This window comes from Empidonax traillii, unplaced genomic scaffold (assembly GCF_003031625.1).
Source record: "Empidonax traillii isolate 1590-97213 ecotype Southwest subspecies unplaced genomic scaffold, ASM303162v1 scaffold206:size1282135, whole genome shotgun sequence".
NCBI classification, from domain to species: Eukaryota; Metazoa; Chordata; class Aves; order Passeriformes; family Tyrannidae; genus Empidonax; species Empidonax traillii.
The window spans coordinates 182710-201301 of NW_020955399.1; the positions used below are offsets into that span (position 1 = coordinate 182710).

General features: G+C 42.8%; 1 protein-coding gene across 4 annotated transcripts in view; it reads right to left on the reverse strand.

Moving 5' to 3' along the window:
- The window catches only part of LOC114059174, a 31343-nt gene extending 14330 nt beyond the window's left edge, over positions 1–17013 (reverse strand). For all 4 annotated transcript variants that reach the window (XM_027887327.1, XM_027887325.1, XM_027887326.1 and 1 more), the window contains exons 1-2: positions 17008–17013; positions 15368–15373 (exon numbers count right to left, since the gene is read on the reverse strand). The gene's annotated coding sequence lies outside the window, so the exon portion shown is untranslated. The remainder of the gene's footprint in view (positions 1–15367; positions 15374–17007) is intronic.
- Positions 17014–18592: the final 1579 nt, after the last annotated feature.

Here is an 18592-nt window from a genome sequence, read left to right on the forward strand (position 1 = left end):
GCAACTGGCTTTATTGTTCCCCTCCTGTTAGTAGCTCCTCTTGGAAAATGGCTCAAAGTCAAGTCCCTTTATTTTACTCTAATGAGTGAAATAAAACTAGAGAAATATAAAACAGAGATATAGTGGCCGGTGAGATGCATGACGTTGATAACCATATGTAGCGAACGAGTGGTTTAGGTTGCTTAAAGAATCACAGCAAAGATATCAGCAAAAGCAGGCTTAATATAAAAGTGGAAGCGCAACAAAGTTCACTGTCAAGATTCACTCTACCACTTACTAGATTGTTAAAGCACACAGAGGAAAAGCAAACTGAATCAATCTAAAACCAAAATCAATCAAAAAATCATCTACATGGAGGCTAAGGGGAGGGTGGGGAAGGATAAGGATAGGAAAGGCAGGGTGAGGGGTGGGAAGCATATGGATAGGAAAGGGTAACCATAAAAAGGAATAAGGGAGACCCTCCCACTGAGTCACAAGGTTCAGAGTGGACTCCCTTGCCAAACTTATTCCCACAGTGACCAACAGTTTAGGCCTAAAGGTTCAACAGCACTTAACACCACTTAATGAGTAGCTTAATTTAAACAATTTAGCAACACAGTCATACAGAATTTCCTGAAACAATCTCTCAGCCTTGGCCATACTGATCATCACCATTGGTCTACCCTGGCCTCCAATCGGGAGGCCTGGTGACACACTATCTATAACGCTGCTGCTTCTTTTGAGAACACACGCAGGATCACTCTCGAGGAGAAAAGACAGTGCAGAAAGAATCGCATCTTGTTGATATCACCTGGGGAGTCTTTCTGCTGTGCCTTCTGCAACCGGACTTGTCTATCTCGCATTGGCCTTTTTAGCCATCAGTGCGCTTGCAGCAAGCGTGGGTAGAGCCCTTCTCAAATCTTCGTTTGCGAAGCCTAACCATGATGATGACATATAGAATTTACTACAGCACAACAGTAACTCACTTATAAACCTTAGTTACAAATCTAATGTACTTAAGAATCTAAGAGAGCACTCTCCATAGTACATTTGCTACAGCATATTCACACTCGCATGCACACAGACCTAAAGACTATGTGCAAAGTATATACCTGTAAAAAATTCCCCTCAAATTCAATGAAGGACTCATGTAGGATGCCTTGGTATCAGCCCAGGCTCTGTCCTCGGCATTTGGTGGTAGTCCTTCAAATACTGCAAACTTGAAAGTCTGCTAGGTCTCAGGAGAGTCCCACTCAGATGAAGACTGCTGGTCGTAACCTGCTGTGGTCCAGGAGAGCTCAGAGAATCTGACTAAGGACTGCTGTTTATAGAATCACAAGAGAGTTGGCTTTAGTCATAGTAGTTTTTAATCCTGGCCACAATTTGGGTCAGTAACTTTCTTTGGAAGTTTGATAAATAAAAATGTTGTTCCACTTTGGTTGTTTTTCAGGCAACAAAAGTTCCCAAGGCTGTTTGTTAAAAATCAGGAGCTCATTAGACAGCTTAAGTTCCTGGGAGTAGACAGAGTCTCTGATAAGCTCAAGAGGAGATTAACCCTAGTGCTGTTCATCAAGGCTGAGAACTAATGAGCATTTGAGATCACAGTTCATCTTGAGGAGGAGAAAGAGGAGAGGGAAATGTACCACCAGACCATAACCAGCAGGCACTCCAAGTTTTAAAGTGTTACCACCTTCACTGAATTTCTCCACCAGGCATTAGGTTAAATTCAACATGAAACGTGAATTTCCTGGGATTGTTCATTGTCAGCCACCTCCTGCTAAGGATTTTTACATTTAGTTAGAGGACATGTTTCATATCTGTTGTGTGAGGTGAACACCTGCTGCCTCTGGCTGCCCATACCTGTAAGGTTGTTGATGTTCAGTATTTGTTCTTTATTTTTAGTGTCTAAAGCTGCCTGAGAAATCAAGGCCACTTCCTCCCAGTCAGATAATAAAAAATCATGGTCCTTGCCCCAGAGAGCTTATGAAGCAGAAATGTTAGAGAGAGAATAAACAGGGTTTTTTCTCTGTTCCTGCTGACAGACTTTTGCTGAAATGATATCCTGCTGTGATACACACAGGAGGAGCAAGGAGCATAAAGCACATATGTGGCTCTAGCACATATAAATGCTTTATTGTTGGCAACCCCAGGCGTGACCCTGACCTTCAGCACTATCTCTGACAGGATATTCACCATTAACCACTTATGTGCTCATCAGCAGATAGAGGTGAGAAACAGAAGACGGAAACGAAGGCACAGGCTGAAAGACAAGATAAAGAGCAAAGTGAATTGCTGACAATTTTGCTCTTCCTTCTCGTCTCTTCTTTGCCACCAGATTTTTTTTGTGCAAGCTGAGAGATCATGAAAGTAAAGGAGGAGAAACACTCTGGCTGTCATCTGCCCACGTGCAGCTTTCAAAGTATTTTAGGGAGGATGAGAGCTGTACTGAAGCCCAGTGCAGGAGAGAAGGATGCAGAGATGTTAACCCTAGCTAGTGACATCTAAATGGCTACGAAGAAGGATGTGGGTGTTCAGATTATTTACAAGTGTGTGGGTGCATGTAGGAGGGAGGAATATTATGTGGGGGAAAATCATCTGTACATCTTAAAGAAACAATCCCTTCACTGTACCAGAATTTCTATTACCTCTCAGCTGCCACAAAATCCTTTAATGTAAGTAAAAACCAAATACCTTCCTCTAGTGTTGCCTCTTCTTGCATCCTGAAACACTGAATTTTGTCTTTTTGTGCTACTCAAAGCTCAGTCCAACCTTTCACATATCAGAAATGGAGACACAGCAGGGAGCTGTATGAGGATTTTTGAAAACCATTTTGTTATAACCTTGGAAAACTTGGTGCAATGGACCCTCTCTCCTCACCCACAGCACTTGGTACCTATCCCCTTGCAATCATTCATTACCTTATGTCCTTGCCAAAAAAAATTACTTTAGGACAAAGGGAGAGGAAAGAAATGTCAGGGTTTTCTCCAGTGAATTCCTATGACTATCCGTCTGGTAAGGAGGCTGCAAACTAGAAGGTTGTGTTCCTTACCCACTTACCCACTTACAGGGGAGAGAAGGTTTTGATATCAACCCTATATGTGCCTTTTCCACACTGATTTGGGAACTCACTAATTAGTTAGGAAATAGTTCACTGACACAGCATGTCACAGACACTGAGTTAGACTTAATCTTGATTTTTCCCCCCCCTAACTATTTTCTCTAAACACCTAGGGAAAAATTCTAATTTCAGTGCATTCTGGACCAAGTCCTAGCATATCAAGCATTTGCTAATAACACACTATATTTATCTGTTTCAGATGCTGATCTGTGACATATAAAAATGCTATACTGCACAGATACTGAAAAGAGGTGGCCTCCTTCAGCTTGTGATAAATCCTGTTTGGAAGCAATTCATAGCCTCAAAGGAGAAACTTGAAGAATGGAAAAACAAGCACCCCTCCACAGCCTGTACAGCCCAAGAGATTAAGCCACGACCACTTGCAGCAAAACAGGGAACATCACACAGACATATGGATCTCCAAGGAGCCAGCCAAAGTCTGCAGAGAGGCCCCAGAAAAATATACTTTCTTAGCGTTTCATATGAGCAACTACACCCTGCCAGCGCGATGCAGAGCACAGTGCAGACACTGCAGTGCACCAGCTGTGTCGGATGTAAGCTCCGTGGGTGCAAGGTGTCCTGCACAGCTGGGTGGTGTCCGAGCACATCCTCCTATACCTCCTCTGACAGGACTTTTCCACCACCCTGAGCACCTGTGCTCCACATTCCAGCTACCCGCTGGCAGTGTCCCTGTTCTTGGGAAGCTGTAATTCGCGGCTCTTGCCAGCATGTGGCACAAGAGACTGCGCAGGCTGCCCGCACTGCCGAGACTAAGACGGACCGACCTTTTAAAATGTCTGGCCAGCCGCTGCCGAGTCTGTGCTCCAAAACCGTCAGCAACGTATTCCATCAGGAGCAAAGGCTCTCCAGATTTCCCGTGGCACAGTACTGATTTTTCTTTACACACACACACACACACAAACACACACACACAGCATGATTACATATGGATCAGACTGTCACTGGATAACAGAAGGTTCAAGAAAAAGTACAAAATGCCATCTCCTTTGTAGGAAACAGTGACAGAGGAACTCCTGCTCGTGTCAATAATTATCAAAAGTCAGAATCTCAAGCAAAGAAATGGCACCCTTCCAGCAATTAAACAGGGAACAGTTAGTAACGTATTGAATAAGGGCTCTCAAATGTACAAATGCATTGATACAGCTGGGCATGCAAACTAGCAGGGTACTAAGCAAAGAAGATGCTGAAGAAGCTCTATTTAGTGCACCATAATTAACCTGATCTCATTGCTTCTATGCATCTTCCACAGTTGAACAGATTGATTAGACTCAAATATCTTCCTTTTTAAATGATTCCACTCATTCCAGTTCTTCGCTGATGCCTGCTCCTCATTGATTTTACCTGGCTACAGTCACTAGGGAGCTGGATGCTTCATGGTCACCAGCTCTGTAATAAAGACGAGGGAATTGTATCTCACACTGGCAGACCTGTATGGCACTGAACCACTGCATTACAGAATTTATCACCAGATTTTCATACTTCTAAGTCCAGCTTCACGTGCTTGGGCACAACAGTTCAGCATGACTCAGTAGCATACAAGAGCATGGACTGAGCTAAGGACTCCTGTTGTAACCTCTGTAACCTTGAATCACAGCATGGCTTTGCTCCATCTGCCTGATATGACTTCTAATCTTAGGAACAAAGCCAGCCATGCAGAAGTCCTGAAGACAAAGAGCTGGTTCAGCAGGGAACTGGAAAAATGGATGGAAGGGCAGATGAAGATGAACTGAATAGTAATGTTAGCAATTGCAACAGTTCTGAGGGTCTGCTGTACCTGCCACTCCCAGCTCTCATTATTTAATAAGTCTAGAAACCTCCACTATTTCAATCTGCCATTCTGGATTATTTCTCCTGAACTACAGACAACTACATTCACATGCCTGTGCTTAAACCTTAAACTGGCACCTGCATTCAGAGGTATTTCAGCACTGAATTTACTCTTGCCTTAGTATCTGTCTCCTAGAAAAGACAAGACCACAGCATAACAGGAGAGATGAAAGTTATTATCAGCCTGTTGTATACAGTGCCAAGGCTGACATGAAGATTATTCTGGCCTTGGGGAGCAAAAGGAGGCATTTGGAAACAGAGCTACAAGAATGAAGATAAAAGTCACATAAAATTTTCCTATCTCTTTCTGGCTTTGTTTCCACCCAGCTGAAATGTCATAACTATATGCTAGGCTTGGCAAAACGACAGGAGCAAGAAGAAGGTAAGAATACGCTCAAGGAAAGAGAAGTTGAAAACTCCTCTCTGAACTTGTAGAGCTGAGAGAAAGGCAACTGGCACCAGGGTAATGTTGTCTTATAACACAATGCCACCTGCTGGGACTTGCTAGAGCAGACGAGGCAGTGCGAATGAACTTGGGATAAACAAGTCCAATAAGGCTAGAAGACACATGCTGCCTCACGGCCATGTCAACACAGACTGAATGTGATCACATTTGCAGTTAGCAACAAGGTATGGTTAAACAGAACCAGTTTTCAGAGATTTTTCATTCCTTACTGCCTAATACATTGCCATGGAGTAGGACAGGGTATATACATCCTACAACATGTTCGAACTGGCTATTACTGCTGTAAGCTTTTCCCTCTAGAGTGAAAACCCAACATGTTGTGTCATGACAGAGAAACTGATACTTGCTGGGTTCACTGCTGCGTCACTTGTAAGTCAAGGACATGCTGAGCTATGCATTTGTCATTCATGCAATGGACAGACAGCAGGATAGACTTGTCCATGAATGTGATGTTCTGACTAGCAAGTAGGATTTCCTACTCAATGTGATTCCCAAAGGTATGATCCTGGAGGCCTGTTTGTTTGTGACTTGTTTGCTGGTTGAGATCACTTCTATGATTGGAAGTGGAAGATGATGGTGCCAGACTTGTCTGAGTTCAAATCCTATCCTGTGACTGCCATGTAGCATGAAGACAGATGAGGAGCTGGCAACTTTCCCCATTTGTTCATATAGGTTGTGTTTGATAGCAACAAACTGGGAGGAAACTACCCTGAATGCAGATGGTGTTGTATTTTTAGGGTTTTTTGTTGCTGAGGAGGGATGGTTTTAGGCAACCTCGATGTTTGGGGGTTTGAGAGTTTTCTAAGTGTTCAACTGTTTCAGATGGCTGAAATATGTTCCTTTTTCCTATTTTGGAATATCCTTTCTCATTGGTGTATCCAATGAGATTAATATTAGGGGTGGCCCTGAGTGGTGCTGAGTGCTCCAGAGGGTGCCTGAATAGTCTAATACGCTCTGTGGAGGCTTCAGTCTCTTTCAAAAACAGGACTTGGAATCCTATTCCTGCAATGAGATGCCTACCATATTGCGACATCACTGCCTGTGAATGTTACACGTGCTAGAAAAAAATTGTTTAATTCCTGTAATGGATGTGTTAATATTGACTGTGAATTTGACAGTTCTTTAAAAACAAGTTTGGGATGGCTGTGCATCTTTCTGGGTTTAAAATATCTTTGTACCCTGCAAATCCCATGGGAAGCATACACTTTAGTGACCTCTCATGCTGAATGCTTCAGGTTGTTTAGAGTTGTTGCTTCAGGATGCCTAATATGTTGCTTGATGAGAGCCCCTTTGAGCTTAAAATCATTAAGAAAGAAAATACTTATAGCATCTTGTCTGGACCACCTACATTTGTGGCATGCTACAGGTGTATGCTGGAACTCCTCTGTCCTCACAAATGTTAAATTAAAAGAGACTTGAATTAATTTGTGGAGATCTGATGTTGAACAGATCCAAACCACTATTTCAGCCATAAAAGCATTCAGTGTAAGCATACAATTTAAGGCATAACTACATTCGATTCATGAGTAATGACTGAATGTACTTTGGTGAATTAAACTGAGAATTTTTGCTGTGGAACATTTATTCCCCAAAAATGCTGATAGCTGCCATACAGTTTACTTCTGCCTGGTCAACTATATTTTGATTACACTAAGACACAGACAGAGCAGTTTATTGGTCTGAAATATTTGTCTGGACCATTTTTTGGTCACAGTGTATGGTGAATGTATACTCTGCTTAGTTCTGTTTTGTGGTCATGCAAGGACAAAGCAATTCGTAAAATGACATTTACCTGTCATTTATTAAAAGCTACCAGTCAACGTTAACATATGAATGTGTGAGACTGCACTCATTACAATTCCAGTCTTTTTAAGATTTCCAAGGTGTTGGTAAGGTTTCTGAGTCATAGCAAAGAATCCTTAAACAATCTTCAAACAATTTTTCTTTAAACAATGCTGTTTGGATCATACTGTCAAATATGGTGGATAACAGCAAAGAGGGCCTTATATACCGGTGCTTCCCTCCAAATTTCCCCACTATATGACATCATTATTTTCTTTAGGTCCTTACGAAAGGCACCTCTTCTCCACTTCATTTATGCAGTGCTAGCAAGTGGTGGAATAATATCTACCAAAGGACAGAGATGGCAAAAAAAACAGATTCTCACACAAATTGTATGCAGTCAGAAGTAATTATAGCAACTTGCAAGACTCCATGCCCCGAGCTACGAGCTCACTGAAGGGTTTTTAATTAGAAAACTTAAAAGGCTCCCACAATATTCACCCTCCAGATTATTAGAAGAGCCTTCAGTTCTTTTAACACCGTAAAGAGAGCACATAGGAGAAAAGGTGCACCTTTTCTCAGGAGGTACTTTGTAAACTTTAGAAAATACTAATACTTGGCAAAAGTTCAAAGGGTAATATTCAACCAAAATAAAGTATTCCCCAAAGCACTGACTTAGCACACACTAACCCATATAACTTAGCAAAATCCAACCCATCCAGTCTCAAGCTACCCAAAATATTAATAAGGGAGATGAGGAGGAGGAGGAGAAGAAGTAGAGAAAGAGAGGAATAAAAGAGAATTATAGCTACCATCATATAGCTACCAACACACCAGCACAGGTCCAGCTACAAGAGTCCAGAAAATGGAAGGTTCAAACCAACCGATGCAGAGCACTTGTTGCTTCTTCTACGTGCTATGGCCCCTGTGGCCACAGTTCCCACCCCCAGGCGGGACTTCCACTGTGCCATCCAATCTGGGGCTGTGTTAGAGGCTCCAGGGTATGGAATGGGGGAGTGCTCCCAGAGTCCAAGTTCTGACGGCTGCTCTGGGGCTGCCCTGGGAGGCTCTCAGGGGCTTGGGTGTGTGAGAGGGCATGAGACCCATGAAATTTGTCCTCTCCCTTTATTCCCATCCCCCGCACCCCAACTTGAGTTGGTCTGAGACAATAATTAATATGGTGATGCAGTGTCTCAGTTTAAAAGTAAGTCATACCCTGAGCCTTTCCTTACTGTCCCTCAACTATTTAAATTAGCGAGGATTAAGCTGAGCTGTTTGACAGTGCCCTGAAACACAGTTAGTAGAGCACTGTTGGGAGTGAAGGCACACCAGTTTTATAAACTATATAATTTTTTGGTTCAAAGAACAGTTTGTTCCAGGAACATGATCTTCAAAATGCCTGGCCCCGCTTTAAAAACACCTATGAAGTTTTCTTGGATTATAAATTCATGCTTTCTGTTGCCTCAGCTGCCTGAGTTTTGTTAGGGAGGAATAGCTTAGTCATTACTGCACACCTACAAACATCTCAAACTAGGTACTCTCTCTCCTCAGAGGTCTGACCTAGAAAGGATGCTCAGAGCACACTGTGCTTCGTGTAGAACAGAGCTCCTGCTGCTTCTGTTAACAGCTGCTTGCAGGGTAATGCTGCCTCTCCCCTCACACTCTAATTCAAGAGTGTGATGTTCAAAGTATAAGCAGCTGAGAAGATCTGTCTTGCCCTTGCCTGTGAGAATTGAAATCACAGCCCCTGCCCAGCTATAGCTGGACTTCCAAGCTGATATATTATGAAGATAAATCAGCCTTGTGTTTATCATTCACCAAGAAGGTAAAGGAGGCAATCCTCAACAGCACACAGACGTGACTTGCAATGAAAGCAAGGTGCAGTGTTTATTCACCTGCAGCAGAAGCTTCCCATGTCATGGGACATATGGTTAAGGGATTACGAGCAGCCTGTTGCATGTGCTTTAGGGGCTATCACTCCAGAGGTTCTAACCATGGTGATTCTACCGGGTATGAAACAGCACATAGCATGATACCTTAGCTGTAGTGCACCTGCCATGAGAACTTTTTGGGTCCTTGATATGATCCATTTGCTGCCTTCTTAGTGACAGATAATGATACCTGTCATAAGGAGATAGTTTTCAAAAAATGCCAACCTTTGACTGTGTGATACTTCAGGTATGTGTGGTGGGTTGACCTTGGCTGGACACCAGGTGCCCACTCAGCCACTCTATCACTCCCCTTCCCAGCTGGATACGGGAGAGCGTAAGGTGGAAAAAAACCCAAACTCGTGGGTTGGGATAAGGCAGTTTATTTAAAGCAACACGTAAAGTGAAGCTTGCGTGCAGAGAAGCGAAAGATAGCAGGGTTTGTTCTCTACTTCCCATGAGCAGCGATGGTCGGTCACTCCTGAGAAGCAGGGCTTTGGTACGTGTGACGGTTCCTCAGCAGGCAGCCATTGGAGACAATGAATGCCCTCCTTCCTGCTCCTTCTCTCACCTTTTATATCTGAGCTGATGTCATTTGGTCTGGAATATCCCTTTGGTCAGTTTGGGTCAGCTGGCCTACTTGGGTCCCCTCCCAGGATCTTGCCTTCAACTGAGGAAGGAATGTTACAGTGCTGATGGTGTGCTCAGCAGTAGCCAAAACACCAGTGTTATCAACACCCTTCTAGCTACCAATGCAAAGCACAGCACTGTGAGGGCTGCTGTGGGGAATGAACTCCAGCTCAGCCAGACCCAATATGCAAATTGCTCAGATAAAGGGCAGGTAGCCTTACCTGCAGTTGTCTATGACTCTTGGCATTTATTTTCTGCAGTTAACTGTTAAACAACAGCTGTCCCACTTTAATGAGTGTCAAAAAAAGTACAGCAGCTCATTATTTCTAACAGGCCCGTTTTAGAAGCCCTCGCTTAGCAGTTCTTGTGATTCATGCCAAATGGAACTCATTTCCATGCTATTAAGGATCATTTGCAGAGAGTTACACATAACACAGCACAGGTTTGCACTGAACCCTCTCTGAAAGCTCATTTTTCTCCTGGCTATGGGCTGTATCACAGCAGCACAGTACCCATCTGTGGGTCGCCCTGCATCTGTGTGAACAGAAGCACGGTATAAAACCAAAAAGGTTAAATGAAAAGATATACTGTTAATAGAAACCTCTTATATCTTTTGAACAGCTTTCTTCTTTTTAATGTGTTAATTCCCAACTCAAAAGTGAATAATGGTAGAAGCCTTTGTTTTACCTCTTCTAAGGCATGCATACAGACATTCCAGGTGGAAAAGCCATTTCAGATGCTTGAGAAGGATGAAATGTGAGGCTGCTTAGTGAGTTGGAGAGAATTTTGCTCTGAAATTTAAAAATGGCACAGCCTCACGTTTAGTTCTGCAAGTACGCTAACCCCTAGCTATTTTTAAGGCAGGCCAATGCATGTAAATGCAAGAGAAGCATTCAGGGTTTCTGGGCTTCCCTCTTAGGATAGCAGAGGGCATTCAGCTTAGTGGAGATTCTTGCATCGGGCAGATCTGCCACTGAGACTCTTATCTTATAACTGTCCTGAGACAGTTGCAGTGAATGCGACAGAAAGGTTGCATCTAGTTAATAGCAATTTGTGCTGGTTTAAAAGTAAACTGGCCGGAGAAATGAAGCCATCTCAAGAGAGATTATAAGTCAGAGTTACAATTTACTAAAAAGATTACCAGAAATACAGTGATACAGAGAAAAACTGGTTTTAACCCTGACAGACGTAAAACCCCACACCCTGGGAAAAGAATAGAATAGTGTTTGTCAACCCCTGTGCTGAGCACCTCTTGGCCCCCCTGGGTGCAAAGTAGAAGGAAAGGAAAACCTGTTGGTCCAGATGATGGTCACAGTCTTGTTGAGAGTGGCAGTTGCAGTCCTGTTGGAGTTCTGGTCCTCCTTTGGATCCAACAAGTGGTGCCAGAAGTCCCAAACCCCAAAATTTGTTATGCACAAGTTCAGGTGGGAATACCCACTACCTCCTCCAGGAAGTTTCACAGGGGGTGATTTAACTATGTGAATCATGGGATATTTTTGGAATCTTTGATCCTCCAGGTGGTTGCTGCTGCTTATTATGCCAGTCCATTGTGGTCCATTAGCAGAGATGACCCCTCAGGCTGGGTGTGAAGGTGCTAATCCCTCCCCAAGGGGAGTTATCACAGCTGAGTCATTGGTGTGAAAACAATCTCTGCATTTAAATGATAAGCAAAGCAAGTGTGATTGTCCCACGGTCTCTGCACTGGTGTGGCCTTACCTTGAATATTGTGTGCAGTTTTGGGCACCACAATATGGAAAAGATATTAAGCTGTTAGAAAGTGTCCAAAGGAAGGCAAAGAAGATGGTGAAGAGCTTTGACAGGAAGCTGTGAGAGGAACAGCTGAGATCACTTGGTCTGTTCAGGCTGGGGAAGAGGAGACTGAGGGGAAACCTCACTGCAGTCACAACTTCCTTGTGAGGGGAAGAGGAGGGACAGGCACTGATCTCTTCTCTGTAGTGACCACAAGGACCTAAGGGAATGGCCTGAAGTTGTGTCAGGGGATGTTTAGGTTGAATACTAGAAAAAGGTTCTTTAGCCACAGGGTGATTGGGCAGTGGAACAGGCACCCCAGGGAAGTGGACACAGCACTCAGCCTGATAGAGTTCAAGAGGTGTTTGGATGATGCTCTGAGGCATGTGGTGTGACTATTGGGAATGGTCCTGTGCAGGGCTAAGAGTTGGACTCAATCATCCTTGTGGGTCCCTTCCGACTCAGCATATCCTGTGATTCTTTGAACACAGACAGCAGTAACAAAGTGATTAGCATCATTGAAGGGGTTTACAAATTCAGGTTGAACTTTCTGAAATTACTTAATGAAACAAATTCACTCCAGTTCCTTCTAAATCTTTCAGATTGTCTCAATCAAGACACTGAGGTGTGTGAATAAGCAAGGATTAGTTTGGTCACTGCTGGGGTAAAGGTAGTGAGTTCTGACCTTGCACATGTGAATTAAAGGGACTTTTAATCTTGTAGAGAAGAGGAATGCTCTGGATAATCTCTCGAGTTGCCTTCCAGGTTTACTATGATGTTATCCCCTATGGCACTAGGATTGCACAGGCCACAGATTCATAGATGCAAATGACATATGATGTTATCTTGACCAACAAAAGATTTTTCCCAATTTGTGTTTTTCCTGTGCTTTTTTCATCTTTTGCAGTGTTCCTCCAGAGCCTCCTGCTTGTTGTAATAGACCTCACCAAAGCCAGCTTTTCATTACATTCTCTCCCATAGACTTATTCTTTGCCCAAAGCAAAAGCTTGGAGAAGTCTGGGGACTGAAATGATCTAAAATTAAATCCCTGCAGAGAAACTGCTTTTGCTCTTTCGCAGTGAAATAAAATACAAACATATCTTTTGCCAGAAACAAAGGAACCTATCCCACAGAGAAATGACAGTATGACAGTGCTCTATCCCTCTCCAAGGGGATATGAGAGGACTGGATGCAGCTCCAGACTGCGAGAGACCCGGGCAAGGAAAATAGTGACTGTGCCTTGCTCTCTGCTCCCTCATTAGGCACTGAAGGGAGCGTGGGAGCCAAGTGACCATTACCCTCACTCTCACAACATCAAGCTGCCTTTTTGAAGCTCAGGTACATTTAGGTTTCTCCTTTCTTTACATTCATGATTGAGATCCCAAGCTTTCCCATGTCACGGATTTCTTTGTTACAGCGATGCGTACCCAGGTTGGTGGACTGCACAAGCTGGCAAATAACCATGCTCTGAGAATCATTTATTCTCCACACAAAGTTTCTGCTGTAAAAGCCAGTTTTCACCAGCTTGGCAGGAGAAGGAAAATTCTGGCACAAGGTTGAAACTGGCCTGTTTTTTCATTTGGCTTGAGAACTGCCTCTCAGAATACCTGCATTTTTTGACAGGAAATACCTGGGAAGCCAAAAGAAAGCATCCCTCCTTTCCCTCCTGTAGCTCTGGCACCATGGCTGAAAAGCATGAGTGTACATGGTCACGGTCACTGGAGTCACCTGCTGCCATTTCAGCACCCCACAAGGGGAACACCAGGGTGGGCTGTGTAACATGGCAGCGGCTGCATGCAATGCTGCAGCTCTGCTGCATGGCCACAGAGTATTCCAGAGCCTGGTGTTGCGTAGCACGGTGAGTTGGTCTGCTCCGTGTGTGCTGGTAATGGGAAGCAGAGCTGGGCAGGACCTGGCTCCTGTCAGCAGTTTTTTGTCTGTGCCGCATAGTGGGGGAGCAGACTGGGGTGGGCACCTTGGAACGGCACCTGGCTGGCCCCAGCAGCACTGCATGGGAGTGAGAGGGAGCCGTCAGGGCTGGGGTTTGTAATGTGCACTTTTTCCTCAGCAGTGGTAATCAGCCCTACCCCAGGAAAGAGGTTGTTTGCCTCCTAAATTCACAGGTTTAATATTCTGAGTGTGTTTGTAGTAGAGCTGAGGCACTAGATCATTCATGGCAGAAGATATTTTCAGGGACATTGCAGACTTTTATTTGCACTAATCTGTGCAAGAGGTGAGCATTGCATTACCTAAAAATACCAAATCTCATGAATTGGACTGTGCAGGCTTCTGATACTAAGGTACTGTGGCTAAATTGATTTCTGATGTTGCTGACTTTGCTTCCTTCATTTTGCCAGTGCTATGACTTTCCCCTGATGTTACAGGTACAAAGTAATTCTGGTTAACTGTATATTTGCCCCTGCTGGGAACACCAGCAAATTTGAGGAAAAGAGTTTTACTAGTTATGTATGTCTAGAACAGCTGTCAGAAAATTGGTACCTCTTGCTATGGCAAGATGAGGAGAGATTGAAATGAGATGAAGCTCTTTGTCTAGTTTTAGGGTAAAGCAAAGTATGTAAGAATATCTTTGTGCCATCTGGGAGTACCTGAACACTTTAGCATGATAAACGGCTCCGCTTATATTGGCGATGACATCCTGGTAATTCGTATACACACTGCTGCTACAACAAATGTTGTTTATTTTTCTGATGGTACCATTTTACAGTTCCTTTTTCCAGTTTTTTTTTTTTGTTTGAAAGAAGAGACAATTTCTTGAAGTATTCTTGGGAGAGACTAAAAGAGCAGTAAAAGCCTGTTCTCTGCTTCCATCTGTCTAATTATAGTCAGCTCTCTAATGACTGGTACCATGAGATGTAGTAAATTTTGTTGGGGTTCTTCTCTCATGCTTTTTATGACCTAATGTAGCCCAGAACTAGCACAGACACATAAATTAAAGGATGTGCTGTGAATTTATTCAGACTTTTGTTCACAGAGTACTCTACTGACGGAGATCCCTGATGTGAGCTGTTGCTCCTTTGAGCAACGACAATACTGATCTTTGGTAATCTCTTGTTATTCTTCAGAGCAAACAATTCCTGATCTAGCAGGATGGTATACTGGGGCTTGCAGTTGCTATGCACATTGTTTAGGTCATTTGGGCAACTGGGACTTGATTTTGATTGACTGATGCTTCAAAGATCTTTGGCATGACCTCAGAGCTGAGCTAAAGTGTTAAAATGGTTATTTTGGCTACTAAATTGCTAGCTATGAGGTCAAACAGGCCTACTTATGGGCACGATGCCTATGAAATCAGGAAGCCTGTATGCAGTTCTGAGAAAAATATCACTAACTGAGACAAAGAGAGAGATATTAATTTTATGTGGTGTATACCAGCTGTTTCAGATTATGTTACCAGGTGCCTTTGCTGCAGGAGGAGAGGGTTCTGCCTCTGGAGGGAGCCATTACTGACGTGCACTTCTCTAGCCACTGATTCAAAGGCAATGTGTCTAATGGAGCTCTGAGCATTTGACATCACAACTTAGTCTTTTGGTGGTTGGCCAGACTGCAGCTGTATCTCTTGGGGCCCTTTGCCACGATCTGTGGTGACTCTTCAGGACCCATCCAGACCTGCACTGTAATACCTGACTCTGGCAATGAAACCTTTCTGGTCCTTGCAAAGAATTTCCTTTGTTGTTTGTAACCTTGTACGGGTCCTGTGAAAATGCTAATTTATGTCAGGACTGATCTGTTCACTTCCTTCTCCAGGTCTTGACTTTGCTACAGAATTTGCTTTATTCTGAAGGAAGCTTCTGTGTACAACAGGTGCATAATTTCAGGTGGGGAGAAGACCAAGAAGGACCACTTGGGCAGTATCTTCAATTAATGCTTCTGACTTGCAGATGGGAGCTCCTGATTCTCTCATTAATTTCTTTGCTATTAATATCATTCCCGTTCAATTCCTGTACACATTCCGGAAGCCATAATGGTAGTAAACCCCTCTCCCCCATTACTGATCTAATGAAATGCTAACAGGCTAACAAAATTTGGTGGAATTGCAAATAAGCAGTTTTATAGGGCATATAGAAAAAACTTGTGACAACTGATTTTTTTGTTTCTTCCTTATAAAAATGGCAATGGAACAAGTTCCAACTTGTTTGAACTTCTACTCCTGGCATTTATTATTAACATTATGTATCTGGTCACAGTGTGCCAAAGGCAGTAATGTGGATTCCTGACAATATGCACTTTAAGTACTAAAGTTCATAATGTTACCATTTTTTTAACTTTTTTTTTTTTTTTTTTTTTTTTTAAATAATTCTGGTGTATTTTTTACCTTAGGTTCACAGGTAAACCAGACCATTTAAAACCAGTTTCCTGTAAAGCATGCTTTTTAGTTGCTGTTCTGAATCTTAAATTTGACTGTTTAAACGTAAATAAGCCACAATCTTCAAAGTGTTTCATCCTTACCAAGATTTTAAGTCTCTGCTTCATCTTTTGTTGTATTGCAGACACGGTTATAGTCAAAACAGAAAAGTAGTTTTCTCTTATTGCCTGTTTCTTACTTGGCTCATTCCATAAAACATTTCAATTAAAGAGCTTTTGGGATACTTGGAGAAGTATCTTAGAGAAGGCTTGGGACTTCTCAGTATGTTAGGACTGAAACGTACTGGCAGAGTGAATACCTAGAAGTCTTTGCTGAAGTCTGCCAAAGCAGCATTGCTGGAGTTAGAGCTGCAGCTGTCAGTTCATTAGCCAAAATGTTACTGCTTCTGTTCTGTGGGTGTGGAGCTTTATCTTGCGGTGGTTAGTCCTATGCTGCTGTTTCTGTGATGACTCCCAGTATGGGAATTCTCCAAGAAGAGGATTTGAAGAAACTTCCATCTTTCTAAAACTTGCCAGGAGATCAGACAGACTGAGGCTAGGAATTTTCAGGATACAACTTTTTCCTCTGAGCTTGTTATTTTTTCCCACTTTCTTACTTGTGTTAGGCTGCCATACCCTTTGCACTTACGGTGCAGTGGAGGATTCAGCTTCTTTTCTTGGATTGCTCTTTCAGTAAAGTGTAACATGTTTGTTGCCCTGTATCATACAGGTTTCTTACTTGTGTGAGTGACTTATCAAGGCGAAGAAGGATGTGTGTCAAATACCTCCCTCTATATAAAAACATTGTGGAACCATTAATTCTGACAAGGCATTGTAAAAGCCTGAGACACAGAGATAAATTTCACACTTCAGTGTGAAAACTGACTTCTGCTGTACAGACTTAGGTCAGAGTGTAGATCACTGATGGGATACAGACTTTTACTCTTTTACACCATTTCCTTGCAAGTGCAGAACTGAAGAGGTCAGGTTGCAGAATTCTGTCTATTTTAGGTGTCCCATGACATGGCTGAATCCCTCATATTGAGTTAGAACAATCTTTTTCTCCAAGTCAGGTGATCAAGAACATCATATTTTTAAAAGATCATTCTACTGACAGTTTGATACTTAAAAGTTGGGGACCACACTTTCTAGGATGTTATGGTAGCCACGGCTTGGAATGCTATTTATTGCCTATTTATTTTATTTTTTTTTAAAGCTGATTTCACATCCTTACCCATCTCTGTTTTCTCTGCTTGTAGATCAGAAGACATTTTTTGTAAAACTAAAGGTGTTCAAGAGTGTATTTTTGGACTGAAAATGTCTGGATGTAGACTTTGCTGCTTTACTTACTTGTCTGTGAAGTATTTGCTGGGCCACTAATATAACCTTGGTACATTTTGAAAGTGCCATCCCTGAGGTTTTGAGTATTTGCAACTCTCTAAATACTTTATCAATATGAAGAGAAATGACTGTGCTGACCCTTCAGTGCTTTATGGGATTATGCCATTTATTTAAATGGCACTTTTGGTTAGAAATGAGCTTGTATGACCAGATCCTTCACTCCTCAGTTTGGCCCTGCAGATATTCTTGGACTACTGTTATGATAGCCCTACATGAGCTGAGATGCTTTAAGCATTTATAAGACTTTAAAATGAGCTCACTAAGCTGGTTCTGCTACAGAAGACGTGACCTTTCTGGTAGCTCATAAAACCCTTGGAGATGTGCTAGCATGCTGTTGGCAGGCTGAACATAGTCTTTGGGAGTATTATATTACACCAGCAGTAAAATTCGCCTAAGGGCTTACTGCCATACCTGTTCAATACTGGCTGTATTCATAAAGAGGATACAGGGTAAGGACTGGAACATGACTATTTGCTACTGCACCAAGATTTGTCTTTTCATCTTCACATTGTTTAGTGTATACATCTTGAATTTTAAACTGCAGCTGAAGGAGACTGTGAAGGGGCTGAAGAAGGCCATCCTTTCTCTGTCTCAAAATAGTACTTTGTTCAAAAGAGAACATTGAGACACGAGAGCTCTGTGAAGTGGGGTATTGCTGTTCAGTGACTCCTGTGCACTCTTTCAGACTTCCTGTGCATCATACTGAGGGCACTGTTTCACCACTGGTTGTCAGACAGTAAGGATAAAGTGATTTGGCAAATTTATTGTAATGAGCCAAACACCTGTTCAGAATATTCTTCTCCTGTTTGTAATACAGTTCCAAAACCTGGGCTACATTTAGCGGAATTCTCTAAGTGTACTGGAGTATTGCGTTGGGCCAACAACTATATACTGTTCAGGAGTTATTTAACCAGGGACAGTGTGTCTCAGCATATTATTAGCATGCTATGCATTTCAGCTGCTTTAAAGAGTAAATTTTCTTCCCAGTGGCTACTATGGGGCTATATTTTGGATTTGCGCTGAACACCGAGATGATAATATAGAGATGTTTTCGTCATTGCTGAGCAGGGCTTACACAGAGCCAAGGCCTTTCCTGCTTTTCATTCTGCCACACTGATAAGGAAGTTGGGGGTGCATGAGAAGCTGGGAGGGGACACAGCCAGGACAGGTGTCCCAAACTGACCAAAGGGATATTCCATACCATGTGACATCATGTTCAGTATGTAAAGCGGGGGGAAGAAGGAGGAAGAGGGGGGGATGTTTGGAGTTATGGCATTTGTCTTCCCAAGTAAGCGTTACGTGTGGTGGTGTCCTGCTCTCCTGGAGATG